General features: G+C 39.8%; 1 protein-coding gene and 1 pseudogene across 1 annotated transcript in view; both read right to left on the bottom strand.

The window, feature by feature from the left end:
- Positions 1-12,117, bottom strand: part of LOC125961770 (metabotropic glutamate receptor 7-like) — a 122,131-nt gene that overhangs the window by 46,072 nt on the left and 63,942 nt on the right. The gene's annotated exons all lie outside the window — the stretch shown is intronic.
- LOC125961698 (ferritin light chain-like) lies at positions 6,341-8,719 on the bottom strand (annotated as a pseudogene).

Below are 12,117 nucleotides of genomic sequence, written 5' to 3'. Positions count from 1 at the left end.
TCGTTCCCATGATGGTCCTGTTGCAGGTCTGTATATCCGTGCTCATTCTAACTTGCCTGGTCCATTGACTAAACTTAATGCGACTGCAGATGTTTTAACTCGATCTAAACGTGATCTTTATCCTGTACATTTTCCTCCCAAGAATAGAGTTGAAGTTACTCCTCCTCCTCAGTCTCTTTTCCCTAAAGCAGGACATGTCCCAATTTACCGTACTCCTCCTTTCCGTTCGTCATGCTGTCAAGAATGGCTAATATACTGCATTCATTATCTTCATACTCTTGATACTCATGGTCCATGTCCTGGACACCCTCATATTATGGTAAGTTATGATCAAACTGCTTCACAAGCAGCACAGCAGTTGCACGCTTTACACCGTCAGTCAGCGGCTACATTACACACACAATTTTCCCTTACTGGTGAAGCCGCCCCACAAATTGTTAAGCAATGCGCACAATGCTTACCTCACCTTCCTGTTCCACATTATGTTGTTAATCCTCGTGGATTATTACCTAGACATTTATGGCAAATGGATGTTACTCATATCCCGTCTTTTGGGAAATTACAGTTTGTTCATGTCACTATCGATACTTATTCTGGTTTCCTCTGTGCTACAGCACAGACCGGAGAAGCTACTAAACATGTTATCACTCATTTATTACACTGTTTTGCTTTCATGAACCTTCCCAAAATTATTAAAACAGATAATGGGCCCGCTGCTTTTGCAACATTTTGTAATTCATTACAAAATTACCCATATTACAGGCATTCCATATAACCCTCAAGGACAAGGTATTATAGAACGTGCAAATAGATCTTTAAAGCTAACTATTGAAAAAATAAACAGGGGGGAATTGTATAGAACAACGCCACATAACCTTATAAATCATGCTCTGTTTATTTTAAATGTTCTCACTGTTGACAAATTTGGCTGCTCTGCAGGGGGAAGGTTGGTGGCTGAGCCAAGATTGGCCTCTCAATCTCCGGAGGTCCTCTGGAAAGATCCGTTAACCAGCACTTGGCGTGGTCCTGATCCTGTGTTGATTTGGGGACGTGGTCACGTGTGTATCTTTCCCAGATCAGCGCCTGGACCTCGCTGGCTTCCTGAGTGCTTAGTCAAGCAAATAGATGGCTCGCCACAGCTCACCTAGTTCAGAAGATGAAGAAGCTCTGCACCTCTCCCGAAAATTTGACAGTGTTGATTGACAAAAAGAAGAAGAAGAGGAGACCACTTGCCAGGACGACTCAAAGGAGTGATGTTCCAACTTGGGGACAAATTAAACAACTGGTTTCACGAGCTCAAGAGTCAGTGAAACAACAGAATAATCCTGTTACACCTGTAACTTTATTTTTGGCTATGTTGGCAACCATTTCATGTGTTCCCTCTGTTAATGCAGCAACTTACTGGGCCTATGTACCTGATCCTCCACTATTACAACCCATATCTTGGTCTGAAGCAGAGTTTCCTGTATTTTACAATGATAAGTGTTTATGGGCCTCTTATTGGGAATATAAAACAAATCAATATGTCTGTAAATTATACTAACTGGTTTAGTACCCATCCTGTCTGTCTTAGCCCATTGAATCTGGAAACTGGATGTGTAAAGGCTATTAGTTATGAGCATACAGATGTTTATGAGGGAACGGATCAATCAATTAGTTTGTCAGGCTCTCCAGGCATCCTTCGTTTTACAGGAACCAACATTACTCTTACATGCCAGGCTACCAGCGACGAGAGGATCTTAAGGATACCGTCATTTGGTATAAAATGGGCAAGCTATTAATATTAGAGGTCAAATCTCATACGCCTCACCACTTAGGGATTCCGCTATTACTATAGCCAAGGTTACAGGTGAAGATTCAGGAAATTATTTCTGTATGAAGCGTTTACTTGGAGGACAAGGGATACTTATAGCTGGACATAAGGTTACTATGCTTAACAGAAAATCAAAAAATCAATTGCCTCCCCTTATGACCGTTAACTTTCCTGGATCCACTTTTGAACGTTGCAATGCATCTTGGAATAATAACCAAATATGGTGTACTATAGATTATACCAAGGTGTCAGTTCTTATCTCTTCTTTTCCCATCATAGATAGGTTTATCACATTTCAGAAGAACTGGGATATATGGAAACTAGCTCTAACTTATTCCAATACACCTGTTATAACTTGTGTTGCTCCTCCATATACACTTTTGTTTGGTTCTATTAACATTGGTAATTCTTCCAAAGGAGGATATAATATTAGCTGTGTTAATTGTATTTTTAGCAGTTGTATGTTCCCTTCTGCAGGATCGCAATCTGTGCTTATACTAAAGCAACCCATGTATGTTATGGTGCCTGTACATCTGAGAGAACCTTGGTATGAAGATACTGGAGTACAGGCATGGGTGGAACTCTCTAAAGCCTTGCAGAGAAGGAGACGCTTTCTTGGGTGGCTAATAGTAAGTTTACTTGCCTCGGCTGCTCTGTCTGCTGCCGCGGCTACTGCCGGTCTTGCTCTTTCACAGAGTATTCATCATGCTCACTTTGCTAATCAGTTATCTCAACATACCAGTCTTGCTTTATCTTTACAAAGTCACATAGATTTACAGATTAGTAACAAGTTAGATGAATTTAAAAACGCAATTTTGGGGATTGGAGATCAGATGGCAGCATTAAAATTGAGGATGCGTCTAGCTTGTCATGCAAAGTATACATGGATGTGTGTTACTCCTTAAAAGTACAGTGACTATTTGGGAATGGGAAAAAGTAAAAATGCATCTGCTGAGTGTTTGGTCAGATAATAATATTAGTCTTGATCTTAAGAAATTAAATGCTGAAATTCAGGATATACAAAATACACATCTTGATGATGTTTCGCCAGAAGATGTAATTCAAACTTTACTGGATCATTTAAAGTGGTTAAACCCTCAGTCTTGGATTACTGGAAGGTTGTCAGGATTTATTACCCTGGCCATAATTTGCCTATTATTGATAATAATCTTCTCATGTCTGTTTCGTATCCTCATGCAATAGTACACTACTCTCGGCACTAAACTTCATGGAATTACTTTGCAGCAAAAGTTAAAAAATAAAAAAGGGGGACCTGTGGGAAGCAGTCAGCCTTGAGAGCAGGTAAGGACATGCTAGGCATGCCGCCGCTGCTCGAAGGGACTGTCCCTACTTGTTCCCCTCCTTGTTCCATTCCATGGGAGATAAATCACGAGGGCCCAGAGATCAGAAAGAATGTAAAATGAGACAAGCAAAGCTGTCTTCCCCCTGCACATGCAGGTTATTTTTGATGATTCTGGGTTTATGGGTTTCCTCCCAGGGAAGTTAACCTTGAGCCGAGACAGTCTGTAGATAATGTAAACCACCATCTGGCAACCTTCCTTTTTCTAGTCTAGATAATCTGCAACTGTAGAGCAATAAAATTTGCCTTGCAACCATCAGTTGTCTTGGTCCTTCTGACCCCATTCGTCGGTGCCACTTCAGTTCCTTACCCCTTCCCTTCTGACCCTGGGCGGTGAAATCCTCTTTCTCCGGCTGGTCCGCGGCACACATGAATATATGTTTTTGTCTTCCTGTACTGCACCTGTGCTGTCTAGTAACAGATATTTTGTCTGCTAGTAGTGTTCTAGATTATGTCTTTCCAAAGCACTGAGGCAGTGCACCTATTCTGTAGTTGCAGCTGATGCCTGAATGTAGCCTAGCTGACAAATTATTGATTAATAAGAACTTGAATTTCTGAAAGATTTGTACTGTTAACCAAAATCTGAGCAAGGAGTCTCAAATGTAATTCTTAGCCAGAATTACATGTTAATGAACCGTTTAACAGTGTGAATCAAGGAACATCAGTGTAAGGATTTATTTTAATTTATTTTTTACCTGCTTGAGATATCAGTTAAAGTTTGCCAGCTTGGTTGCAGATGAACGGACGTTTGAAGTTCACCAAACTACTTAATGTGGGATAGGATGATAGACTTCCAGCGCCCTCAAGGCTGTGACCTTGCAGCCATTTTACATAGCACATCCTCCTCCTATAGGGATGAACCTTTCCCTGGCCCGAAAAGTAGCAGCTCTGTTGAAGCTTTGCTTATTGTAACAGGCTTTTGTTTCCAGGTTACATGTCTGTGGAAGACTTAATTCTGAATAGAGATATAGATATTACTGGAAACTAATTGTTTTTTCTATTATACTCTGATTTATCAAAAAGTAAAACATTTAAACTGTGCTACAGAAATTCAGAAGTTGTCTTGCAATCTTTAAACAATAAATGAATGAGTTGCCCTTAAAAAAAAAAAAAAGGATTAAGCAGTTAAGCTGTTGGTCCCACATCAGACAAATTATCCTTATACCTCCTGTCAATGTTGTTAACAGAGACTGTTATTTTATTAATCCTTATGATCCCGTGATTCTTTCTTTCATGTTTCAGGGCACAGCAGGTGAGAGAGTGGATTTGTTAAGCTGGGTGGGTTTATCCTTCTTTTATGCGTTCATTCAATTTTATGTTCATTTACTTATTGTACACACATGGCAATAGAAGCTGCTAAAGCAATCATTGCTATTCTGCAAAACAACAAGGCACAGAAGCAGAGGTCTTATTTCTGAGATTTCTCCCCCCAGGATTATTATGATTAAAGATCCTTTCCCCCCACTCCCTGGAGAGGACAAGGGGCTGCTCGCTGGAGGTTTTTTAATGACTTGGGGAAAGGCTCAAATATCCCCCCATTATGGTAATCCACCCCAGGGGCAAACCACACAAGAATATTATGAATTTATTTTATTTTTCTATCCTTGCAAAGGTAATACTCAGCTCATTAGAATATGAAAACTATACTGTCAAATTTCAGAATTACATGGATGAAGAAAATCACCAAAGTGGCATCATATCACGTGTGTTATAGTTGTATTTACTATATTGACTATATTAACTATGTTGTGTTAACAATATATTGTATAACTATATATTGAAAAGGCAAAATGCTGTAACTTATTTCAGAGAAAATAATTATGTTGGCAAACCCCAAATTGTACACTGTAGACAGGTCCTAGGAAAAGAAGATTTAATTCATAGTGGACAAGAGGTTAGCTTCTGTTTTCAGCCATGTGCTATTTCAAGAATTAAACGTCATGAATAATACAGGATGTAAGAGGAATAGTCTAAAGACGGAAAAGCACATTTTGATTAGGAAAGAGAATTTATGGCTTAAGTCTTTTTTTTTTTTAAGGAAAACTGCCTTATTACTATGAGATAAGAAAATTGTTTCCTTCTTTTCTTCCTGGCTTTCTTCTTTTTCTTTTTTTTAACCTTTTTAATTTTGGATATTTGACCTCTAAGCTGAGATGACTGAAAATGCCTCCTCTGGGCATCAACCTTTTTGAAAGACTTTTTCCCCCTCCCTAAGGGCTCTATTTGTCTCTTGGAGGCATTGCCTACATTACTCACCAAGAGGCAAGCATTTGTCCTTGCACTAAATGCTGACATCTCCTGATAAGAGGGAAGCTGCAAAGTAGAAGAATTGAAGGTCAATATGTTGATAGTGGTCTCAAGAGCATTGATGTACATTTGTGTATTGGGGAAGGGGAGAGAAGCTTGAGAGTGGGCCAGTGGGGAGGGGTAAATATTTTGTGGTGCTGTCTACCTATGGGCTTATAAAGTTTACAGCTGCATTAGGAGGACAAGCATTACCATTAGCATGAAAAGTAGGGCAGACCTCAGTTGCAAAAGCTTCTAGCCATACACATAGGGCAATACGTAAATGATACACCTTATTGCATTCACCCATTCACCCTCCCCTGTTCATGCTAATTGGAAATTTCAGTCCATTTCAGAGAAGTAACACAACTATCGATCATTTTCCCTGGCACGAATCTTCCTAGAGCTCACGCACTAGCCCATGTGTCTTAGATTTAATATCTGCTCACTAGCTGGATTGAAGCCAAGAGGTGGTTCCCAAAGTTGCTGCACATTAGAATCACCTGGGGAACTCTGAGCCCTCCCTGTGCCCAGGCTCCTCCCTAGACCTACTGAATCAAAATCTCTGGGGCTGGGACCCAGACACCAATGTTTTTCTTAAAAGCTCTTTAGGTCATTCAAATGAGCAGCAAAGCTTGAGAAGCAGCCCAATAACGGGAACAAACTTATTTCACACAGATAAAGTGGGGCAATTCATATGTTAAAAGAACATGAATATATGTCCATGCCTCTCTCACGCTTTGTCACAGTTTACCCTTCCCCCTCCCCATATCCTCAAGTCCGTTCTCTAGTAAGTCTGTGTCTTTATTCCTGTTTTACCCCTAGGTTCTTCATGACATTTTTTTTTCTTAAATTCCATATATATGTGTTAGCATACGGTATTTGTCTCTCTCTTTCTGACTGACTTCTACACTGTTGGTGGGGATGTAAATTGGTGCAACCACTATGGAAAACACTATGGCAGTTCCTCAAAAAGCTAAAAGTAGAGCTACCATATGATCCAGCAATCTTACTCCTGGGCATATATCTGGACAAAACTATAATTCGAAAACATACATGCACCCCTATGTTCACAGCAGCACTATTTATAATAGCCAAGACATGCAAACAACCTAAATGTCCACTCACAGATGAATGGATAAAGAAGATGTGATATATATAAAATGGAATACTACTCAGCTATAAAAAAGAATGAAATAATGCCATTTGCAGCAACATGGCTGGACCTAGAGACTATTATACTAAATGAAGTAAGTGAGAAGGAGAAAGACAAATACCATATGATATCACTTATATGTGGAATCTAGAATATGATACAAATGAACTTATCCGTGAAACAGAAACAGACTCACAGACATAGCACACAAACTTGTGGTTCCCGAGGGGAAGGGGGAGGTGGGGGAGTGATGGATTGGGAGTTTGGGATTAGCAGAGGTAACCTATTATATATATGATGGATAAACAACAAGGTCCTACTGTATAGTACAGGGAACTATAGTCAATGTCCTGTAATTAACCATAATGGAAAAGAATATGAAAAATTATATATACGTATAACTGAATCACTTTGTTGTACAGCATAAACTAACACAACATTGTATATCAACTATACTTCAGTAAAATAAATTTTTAAAAAAAGGAAAAAAAACATGAATATATATATATATACATATATATATATATATTTCTTTTTTTCCTCTTCATTCTGTTTGTGTTTCAAATAGGCTTTTTTTTTTTTCCTTCTGCAAAAAGCGTTATTGTTTCCATTTGGTCCAAGGCTTGGGAGAGGGCTCCTGGGCGGTTACAAAGCTGCCTAGTAGCTGCAGAGCAGGGCTTCAGGCAGAAGCTCTGATGCCAGAGGGGCTCCTCAGAGGCCGCTGGACTTCAGAGACTCCTGTTTGTGCTCGAGGGTGAGCCTTTCAAAGAGATACTCGCCCAGCACAGCCTGCGGACCAGCCAGCCTGCGGAGGTTGGTCAGGTGGTCGCCCATCTTCTTGATGAGTTTCACCTGCTCCTCCAGGAAGCGGCTCTCCAGGAAGTCACAGAGGTGGGAGTCTGCGCGGGCGGAAGCCAGGGCGCGCAGATGTGATAGTGCCTGGTGCAGGCTCTTCTCCCTAAGAATGGCGGCTTCCACAGCGTCCTGGGTTTTACCCCACTCATCTTGAGAAGGCTTCCGCGCATCCTGGAAGAGGGCGCGGCCACAGCACTGGTTTTGCATTTTCAAGAGACGCTGCGCGCCCTCACACTTCTCCTCAGCCAGTTCGCGAAAAATGTGGCCCACACTGTCCAGAGTCCCATCGTTGCTGTCGAAATAGAAGCTCAGAGAGAGGTAAGTGTCCCCAGATGCATGTTGAACAGGCGGTGGACGGCGGCCTCCACCTCGATGGAATAATTCTGACGAACCTGGGAACTCGTGGTTGATCAGTGATAAGGAGCTAAGCTCAAAAAACGGTGTTGGCCTGTCCTGGAGGCTGAGGATAGCTGAGTGGCTGATTCCAAAGGTTGCGACAGGAAGAAAGGTTGGAGGGTGGTCGGGGGCTGGAGCAAGGAGCGTCCCTGGGTCTGTTCATTCCAAACACTGTTGAAGCAAAAGACAGAACTGCAGGACTGCCGAGCGCACTGCCTCAAATAGGCTTTGATATAAATGAACCAGAAGTCCAAGCAAGGACAAAACTTACCCTTCCCCCCACCAATATAGCTGGCGATACTAGAATCTAGACCTGGGAAGGGATTCTTCCATTACTTTCTGAACATTCCAAGCCACTAGAGCAGTGGTTCTCAAAGTATGGTCACCTTGTAACCAAGCAGTACCCTATGGGGCCTTCCTAGGACAGACCCATCCCCCATATCCTCTGCTGTAGTTCCTCTCTGAAGTACTCAGATAATAGTATCTCAGGCATATTTCTTGAGTTTTCAGATGCTAAAAACCACCACCCAATGGAAGAAATTAACTCCTTGATGATCATGAGCACGTAGCCCCCAGACCTTCTGGCACCTAAGGATGGATAATGTTACCTGCCCTGTGGCCTCCACATCAACCAATCAGAGGATTGTGCACGAGCTGATCACATTCCCTGGGACGTCCCTCCCTCACCTGGCCTTTAAACATGCTTTGCTGAAATCCTTTGGAGATTTCAGGGTGTTTTGGAACTCGGGCCACCCCTCTCCTTGCTCGATCCTGCAATAAACCTTTCTCGGCTCCAGACTCCAACCTTTAGGTTTGTTTGGCCTCACTGTGCTTCAGACACACGAACCTGCATTCGGTAACAACATGACCAGTTTTACCAGCGTCCCCTGATAATGTGTCAGATATTCAAGTTTTAGGGCCCTGTCCCAGCCCTATGGAATCAGCAACTCTGGTGGGGCTCAGTGATCTCTGTTATAACAGGCCCTCCAGATGATTTTTATTCACCTTAAAGTTTGAAAATATCTGCATTGTCAGCTGGCCAAAGCGTCCACCAGCAGGTGAAGGGGAGTGGTGCCTGGAAAAGATAGGGACCAGCCAACGCAAGTACAGCAGCATTTGCCGTGGTGGTAATGGAGAATGCCTTTTCTCCACTGGTTGGCACAGACTAGGATCTGGGAGCAGTGGCAGGGTTATTTAGGATGCTTTACATTTCAATGTAGAGGGACCGCTGTCCTGGTTTGCCAGGGACTTCCCCTGTGTGAGCACTTAAAATCTCATCCTGGCAAACCCCTTAGCCCTGGGTTTGAAAAACGTAGGGAATAACATGAAATTTAGGGGAAACATGATCTAGGTTTTGGGCGAGTCACAAGTGCTAATTAAAGCTAAGCAAGTATGGACAACACTAGCGTTCTTTAGCCCTTTGCGGGGAGGTAAATCTGATTGGGTGAAAGGACTTATTGTTAAGAGATCTTTGTAGAAACATCCCCTTCTGCTTAGTCCGCTGGTTCTCAGGTCTGGCTAGACATTGGCATCGTCTGAGGAGATTTAAAATGATTTTATTGGTCTACGATGACCAACCGTCAGTGTGAGGGTTTTTAAAAAGTGCTTCAGATGATTCTAATGCACAACCAAATTTAGGTGCCACTGCTTAAGCTTTTGAACCGCTGCTGCATATTTTCACCTCATCTTCCTATGAGAATATCCAACTGTAGTTGAGGTTTGTTTTTTTTTTCTTTTTCTAACTGTCTTATTATAAGATTTACTGTCTTAAATAAGGTTGAATGTACAGAAAATCTTGCTAGTCCATCTGGTATAGCTGGATACTTAGAATAATATAGTTAAGATATATACCATTTAAGTATTGTGACTGGCCTTTTTTTGAAATTAACATATGCATTGAATTAGTATGTTCTCTTTTGAAGTTGTTATGTTGGGGAGCTATACCTCTAATCTGCCATTGCTAAATGTGTGGACACCTCTTATTAGGAATTGCTTTTAGAAATCTTTAGGGATTAAAACCAAGATTGCTGTATTATTTGTACTGGAACCACAAAAACCTCACAGAGTTCCCCCGCTGTACCTTCTACCCCCACTCTAACCCGTGGCAACTTCTAATCTGTTCTCCATCTCCACAGTTTTGTTATTTTAAGAATAATATGTAAACATAATCATGAATTACTTAATCTTCGGAGATCAGCTTTTCAAAATTTTTCCCTCGGCATCATTCCCTTGAAGTTCATTTCAATTTTTGCGTATATTAATAATTTGTTCCTTTCTGTTGCTCGGTAGTATTCTATCATAAGATTTTATCACAATTTGTTTCAACATTCATCCACTGAAAGACATTTGGGTAGTTGCCAGTTTTGGGCTATTATAAATAAAACTGCTATGAACATTTATGTGTAAGTTTCTGTGGGAACTTAATTAAGTTTTTGTTTCTTTTGGATAAATGCTCAAGAGTACAATTACTGCGTTGTAGGGTGAATCTACTTTTAGGATTAAAAGAGACTGTCAAGCTGTTGATCAGAGTGGCTAAACCATTCTATTTTCCCACCAGTGATGTGATATAATTTTTCTATGTACTTGCCAGCATTTGATATTGTCACTATACTTTAATTTTAGTTACTCTCTGACATCTCATTATGGTCTTAATTGGCATTTCCCTAATGGCTAATGATGCTGAGCATCTTTTCATGTGCTCCTTTGCCGTGTGTATATTCTCTTCCATGAAATGTCTGTTCCTGTCTTCTGCCTATTTTCTAGTTGGATTTTTTTAAGTTGTTTGGAGAGTTCTTTGTATATTATAGATACAAGTCATTTGTCTCATATGGGATTTTCAAATATGTTTTCCTACTGTGTAATTTGAGTTTTCATCCACTTAAAAGGAACTTCTATGAAGCATTTTTAACTCATTTTGATGAGATCCAATTTATCAGTTTTTGCCTTTATTGATCATACTTTTGGTGTCAAGTCTAAGAATTATTCCCCTAGTTCTAGATGCCAAACATTTTCTCCTATTTTTTTTCTAAAAATGTCCTGCTTTTACATTTAAGATTATGATCCACTTTGATTTAATTTTTGTGTAAGGTGTGGAGGTTAAGGTTCATTTTTTGTTTGTTTTTGTCGAGGGATGTCCAACTGTTTCAGTACCATTTTTTGAAAAGTCTATTCTTCCTTGATAGCTTTTGCACTGCTGTCAAAAACAAGTTATATGGATTTATGTCAGTCTATTTCTGGGTTCTCTATTCCATTCCATTGATCTATGTATCTACCCTCCATCATTACTGCAAACTCTTGAAATTGGGTAGATTAATTCCTCCCATTTTCATCTTCCTTTACAAGTTGTTTTAGCTATTCTTCAGCCTCTTCTTACCATATAAATCTTAGAATAAGCTTGTCTATATCCACAAAAACCTTGAGGGCATTTTAAGAGTAATTGTGTTAAGCCTCTTAACTTGGGGAGAATTGACATCTTTATCAGGTTGTGTTTTCTAATCCATGAACAAGGTATGTCTCCCTATTTGTTTGCGACTTAAAAATTTTTCTTCATCAGCATTTTGTAATTTTCAGTCTAGAGGTCCTATAAATGTCTTATTGGGCTTATATTTAAGTATTTATTTAGGTCAGTTGTAAATGGCATCACATATTTTTATTTAAGCTTCTACACATTTGTTATTAATATGTAATTTGATAAAATTGTGGTGATCTTGTACTCTAAATCATTTACAAACTAATATTATTTCTCAAGCTTTCTGTGGATTCCTTGGTATTTTCTCCATTTAGATTATCATCTCATCTTCAGATACAGACAGTTTTACTTTTCCTTATTCAGTATAATAGGATATATTGCTATTCAACATTCAGTAGGATATGTTCCTTCCTATGCAACGTAGTAGGAATAGTCCTTTTATCTTTTAAATAAACTTTTAAAAAATTTAACTTTTAAATTTATGTATTTATTTATTTTTGCTTTATTTTCTTACTAGAACCTCCAGTGATATATTTAATAAAAGTGGTGAGAGCAGATATCGGTGCCTTGTTTCTGATCTTACAGAGAAAGCATCCAGTCTTTCACAGTTAAATATCATGTCGGTATAGGTTGTTTGTAGATCATCTTTATGAGTTTCAGTATGTTCCTTTTCTATTCCTAGTTTGCTTGGAGTTTTTTTTCTTCTTTCTTTAAAATCATGAATGGGATTGGATTTTGTCAGATGCTTTCTCTGCATTAATGGATAGGATCACATGACTTTT

The sequence above is a fragment of the Orcinus orca genome, chromosome 17, assembly GCF_937001465.1.
Source record: "Orcinus orca chromosome 17, mOrcOrc1.1, whole genome shotgun sequence".
Lineage (NCBI taxonomy): Eukaryota > Metazoa > Chordata > Mammalia > Artiodactyla > Delphinidae > Orcinus > Orcinus orca.
This window is presented reverse-complemented; position numbering and strand designations above follow the sequence as displayed.